Below are 6,000 nucleotides of genomic sequence, written 5' to 3'. Positions count from 1 at the left end.
TATTTCTAATTGTATAAGGTCAAGATTCGACAACTAAGTCGATCTTCATGCAAGGGACGACCATTTGGTTGGCGAAAAGCTTCCAGGGGATGATGTTGGAGGACGCTAGTGGCCACAAATCCTAAATGATTCCCGCTAATTGTATGCACTGCAATAGAAGAATCAAGTGTGTATGTGTGAAGAGGCATCATCAAAAAAGATCTAGAGAAAATACACAATGTATAAAAGATCAGAGTGTTAGAAATATACCTAAAAATGATGTCAATAGTTAGTTTGATGGCAATAGGCAGGGTATTATTTAGTAAAGTTCTAAACTTTTTTTGCTTTTGCATTCTTTGCCCAACACAGTGTCAATTTATATTAAAATGGGGTATTTACATGCATATCACCCAACTCCTACTTATTTACATATCCAACACCTAAATTTCACTTTTTACATTTATACCTCCCAAATATCTTATATCACTTAAAAAATAAACCATGTAAACTCCTAAAAGTGAAGTACACATTTTCTTGTATATGAAAATTGAAATTTAGGTGTCACATTTGTAGATTCAGGGCTTAGGGTCACCCTTTTGGCATTGTTTTTGAGGTTTTGTGGTCGGCGTTATGTAGTTGTCTCGTTGCTAGTGTAGGCAACTTATGAAGCTTCACATGGAACTATGCTACGCAGCCAGGTCAAGAAGTCTCTGGCCACCATTTTTGGCTTTGACGGCAATAAAGACAACGTAGCAATATTTGTTGCATTAGCATAATTTAATGTCTTTTTTAAGTAATTCAGACAAATAAAGGAGCATTTACATGCATAACACCCAATTTCTGTGTATTTACAGATTTAAGACCTAAAGTTTGCTTTTTTACATTTCTGCCAACCAAATCATTCATGTCCCATAAAAAAATACCACTATTTTGAATTTTAAAAAGTGAAATGCACATTTTTCATGCATATATATATATATGCATGAAAATGCACAGAAATTGGGTCTTAAATCTGTAAATACACAGAAATTGGGAGTTATGCATGTAAATGCTCCTTTATTTGTCTGAATTACTTAAAAAAGACATTAAATTATGCTAATGCAACAAATATTGCTACGTTGTCGCATAATATGCCAAATATATATTTTATTTGCGTCAAAGCCAAAAACGGTGGCTAGAGACAACTTAACCTAGCTGCGTAGCATAGTTCCATGTGAAGCTTCATAAGTTGCCTACACTCGCAACGAGACAACTACATAATGCACACCACAAAACCACAAAACCACAAAAACAACGCCAAAAGGGTGACCCTAAACCCTGAATCTACATATCTGACTTGCAAATCTCCCTTGAATAAAATAATGAATTGCCAATTTGCAAATTACTCTAAGTTAAAATTTTATATAGGGGTTGTTTGGTTTACAAAAAAATGAAGTGCAATGTAAGAAATGTGCAGAATAATATTATTGCAATGTACTTGAAATAATTTATAATTGTTGATTCAGTGTAAAATAAAAGCATGACTTTATTTATTTATTATTTTCGTTTGGTTTGATGTAAATTGAAAATAATGTAATAATTTATTTGATAGGCGAGCAAAAGACAGCGGGCTGTCACCTCCCAAAAGAGCCCTTATGGGTAGGCGAGCAAAAGACAGCGGGCGGTCAGCGTCGTTAAATGAATTCAAACACATAATTTAAATTCATTTAAACGTTACATTGTACTTCTTCATAACAAACGCATAATTTCTTCGAATCTTTATAAATGAGCTACAATACAACAGATATCCTTCAACCAAACGGTCCCTATAATCTATAGTTGTCCGCTTGTCTTAACATCCCGCCCTATAGACGGGAATAAGTTTCCTTAATTTACATTTAGTCACATTTAAGCTTCAAGAATATAGTTTAGAACAAAATTAAATGTTGTCCAACCTCTCCAATTCTTTCATTAAATTAAAATTTTTGCCTTGATGGACTGACAAACCAAAGAGCATGAATGTAATATTTCTATGAAATTCAAATCCGCTGCTAGTTGAAGATAATTCTATCATATTTGATTCTGATTTACTCTCCGTTTGGGCCTGCTTATTTGATGTGGTGGTGTTTTGAAAACATTTTAAAAACACACCTGACATGTTTGGGTAAATTACGTTTTGACAGCTTATGCGTTTTTAAAATGCAAAAAACAGCGTTTTCACACCGCACCTATCTAGGTGCGGTGGCAACTTTCTGGTAGCAGCCTAGCTTTTTCAAAAAAATAAATATTTGTAATAGTCATCGCACCTAATTTATCAGCAGATTATTTTTAATCAGCTTATCCGCAGATTATTCAATAAACTACAGCTGTCCCAAACAAACCCTTAGTCTTTATTTAATATGTGTAGTTGAGCTATGTTGATTTTTAAGCATACTTTATCAGTGGAGACATTTAAACATTTTCATAATTTTCTTAAACTTAATTTTAATTTACAAACATTCCAATAAATTCTTACAACAATTGAAATGACTTGCACCATATCAATTATCAACCTATAATCATAGAATCTAATTCTTAAGAATTTGGTATGTTACAATAAGTTCATAGATAGCTCCTCCAATAAAACTTCTGAAAATCAAAGCATACATCCAACATAGAAAAACAAATTATACATCACACTGCAGACAATACATATAAAGATAGCCAAGAACCTGATTGGGATGGATTTGATCTATAATCTTATTTCCTTACATAAATTTCTATGAAAAAGCAACATTTTATCAATTTTTTTACTATTTACCATACATGGATAAAATTTCAATGTTTAACATATTATTTCAGATAAGTATTGACTGTAACACTGATGAAATCAGAGAATGAAGTCTTACCTGATAAATGATTATGAGGATGATGGCGATGTCCCGAAATCTTGTCTGAGGGAACAAAGAGAAGGCATTGGCATGATCAAGAAGCGCATCACCGAAGGCCTAGTAGACGGCAGGGGCCGACGGAAAGATTAAAGTAAGTACGTATAGAGTTGCCACTAAATATATATGCATAAGCTTTTGTGGTTCCCAGATTGCTTGCATTATCTCCACAGTAACTGCATGGCCACCAAATGTGTACAAAATATTTGTAGCTTATGTGAAGTAGAGAGCCAACTTGGTTGGCCCTGAATGCTTCATAGCCTTCACCTTGAATTAGTTCAAATAAAGGCTTGGAAATTAGGGAAATTTAGATACGTTAGGGCACAGTTTCTATGTATTTACATATCTCATACCTAAATTTTCATATTTACATTCATAGCATTTTGGTGGTTTAAGGCTATGCATGAAAAGGTGTATTTAACTTTTTGTAAAGTGATAATAGTACTATTTTTTATGTGATATTATGAGAGCTACGTGAGTAATATGAAAGTTTAGGTGTGAGATAGGTAAGTATATAAGAATTGTATACTATGTAATTAATAATGTTTTAAGATTATGAAAATATTGGGTAATGTGGAGACCCGGTCTACCGAAATTTAATTAGCATCTTAATTAAGAATCTCACATACCACTCACCTACTTTCCCACCTACCGCTCACCTCCCACATACCGCTCTCATAGTTTTTATAAATAAGCTCTTTTGGCTTAAAGAAGAAGCCAAACCAAGCAAGGTCAAGCCAAGTCCTCTTGACAGCTAAGGGATAGAGAGGAAGAGAGAGAGAGGACGAGAGAGAAAATAGAAATTTTTCTTGTAAACGTCGAAGCGCTCGACGGTGTAATTCCTCGAAGAAATAAAATCCTCTGCAGCTCCGTGGACGTAGGCAAATTTGTCGAACCACGTAAATCTGTGTGTCGCTCTGGTATTTTTTGCGTGCATTTTTACTAGTTCCATTTTTCGCTTTATTGCCGTTGTTTTTCACAACAACTGGTGTCAGAGCTTGGGATTGAATCTAAGGAAGAACGATGGGCGGAGACAAAATGATGCCATCAAGGATCGAGAAGTTCAATGACACAAATTTTGGTTACTGGATGATGTAGATAGAGGACTACCTCTATGAGTCCGTTACTGGAAAAGCGACCAGAAAAATAGACGAGGCGGAATGGAATCTGTTGGATCGATAGGTTCTTGGGGTTATACGATTAACTCTGTCGAGATCGGTTGACCACAATGTCATCAAGGAGAGGACTACTGCAGATCTCATGGCGGTTTTATCAGGTATGTATGAAAAGTCATCGGCGAATAACAAGGTGCATCTGATGAAAAAGTTATTTAAATTGAAGATTACGGAAGGTGTGTCTATTGCTCTACAACTGAATGATTTCAATACTATCACAAATCAATTGTTGTATGTTGAAATTGATGTTAATAATGAGATACGTGCGATGATATTGTTGGCTTCATTGTCAAATAGATGAGAAGACATGAGGATGTCGGTTAGTAGTTCTACAAGTAAATCTAAGCTGAAATATGATGATATTCGTCATTTGATTTTGGCTGAGGTGGTGCACAGGAAAGATTCTGGCGAGACCTCTGGTTCAAGTTCGACACTGAATGTTGATTCGAGAGGGAGATCACATGACAGGAACACAAACAGAGGAAGATCAAAATCAAAGTCTGGTCAGCAGGCAACCTGCTGGAATTGTGGCAAGGCTAACCACATAAAAATGAACTGCAGGAATCCTAAGAATAAGGAAAATGATAACGCTAATATTGTAACTGAAGAAATACAGCATGTGCTATTGCTGACAGTTCACAATTCTGTTGATAAATAGATACTGGATTCAGGGGCTTCCATACATCTTTCTGTCGGGATTTAATATGAATTTATATTGTAGGTAACTTTAGGAAAGTATATCTAGCTGATGGAAAAGCTCTAGACATGGTGGGGATGAGAGACGTTGATATTGCACTCCCTAACAAGAGCAAATGAGCTTTGCGAAAGGTCAGACATGTTCCTGAGTTGAAGAAAAACTTCAACTCTATTGGGCAGCTCAATGAGGGTGGTCATTCGGTGATGTTCTCAGATAGCATCTGGAAGGTTACCGAAGGAGCATTAGTATTGGCTTAGGGTAAGAAAACTGACACTTTATATATGACTACAGGTTTACTCAGGAGAGGACACATGAGTTAAAGATGCATTATGGAGAAGCAGAAGAAGGTCAATTTCCTGAAAAGTGGTAGAGCGCCAAAGGCAGGAAAACCGGACCTTGTAGAAACAAATGGTGGAGAACCACAGAGTTATGAAGAAATCTTGCAAGGTGAGAATTCGAGCAAGTGAGAGCTGACCAAGAAGGAGAAGATGAATTCTCTGCTAAGGAATCAAACTTGGGAGCTAGCAGAATTTTCACCAAGGAAGAAGTCATTGCACAACAAGTAGGTGTACCGGGTGAAGACTGTGTTTTGTGGCAGTAAGAGGTACAAGGCTGGACTTGTTAAAAAGGGCTTTCAACGGGGGCGGGATATTGCTCTTGCAGCAGGAGTTATAATGTGGCAGTAAGAGGTACAAGGCTGGATTTGTTAAAAAGGGCTTTCAATGGGGGCGGGATATTGCTCTTGCAGCAGGAGTTATAAGCAGATACATGAGCAACCAAGGAAAGAGATTTGTGGTACAAGGCTAAATTGATGGTGATATGTAAACTGAGGATGTTACTCAACTTCAGCTGGTTTTCTGGCATGAAGACAGGGGCTTCGAGTTATAGAGGTGGAAGATATCATGTTTGAGAAAAAGATCGGTACAACTAGTAGATGATGCAGTCAGTAGGTGATGCAGTTAATGTCCCGGTCTCCAAGTGAAAGAATTGTTGTGTAATGTGGAGACTCAGTCCACCGAAATTTAATTAGCTTCCTAATTAAGAATCTCACCTACCGCTCACATACTTTCCCACCTACCACTCACCTACCACATCCCACCTACCACTCACTTATCTCACACCTACCGCTCTCATGATTTCTATAAATTGCCTCTTTTGGCTTAAAGGAGAAGCCAAGTCAAGCAAGACCAAACCAAGTCGACCAAACCAAGTCCTCTTCCAAGTCCTCTTGAGAGCTAAAAGA

At 36.7% G+C, this 6,000-nt stretch overlaps 1 pseudogene; it reads right to left on the bottom strand.

Annotated features, from left to right (window-relative positions):
• LOC110030535 overlaps window positions 1-6,000 on the bottom strand; it is a 36,270-nt pseudogene that overhangs the window by 15,845 nt on the left and 14,425 nt on the right.

This window comes from Phalaenopsis equestris, unplaced genomic scaffold (genome assembly GCF_001263595.1).
Source record: "Phalaenopsis equestris unplaced genomic scaffold, ASM126359v1 Scaffold000735, whole genome shotgun sequence".
NCBI lineage: Eukaryota > Viridiplantae > Streptophyta > Magnoliopsida > Asparagales > Orchidaceae > Phalaenopsis > Phalaenopsis equestris.
The sequence above is the reverse complement of the archived record's forward strand: the minus strand, read 5'-3'. Positions and strand labels throughout refer to the sequence as shown.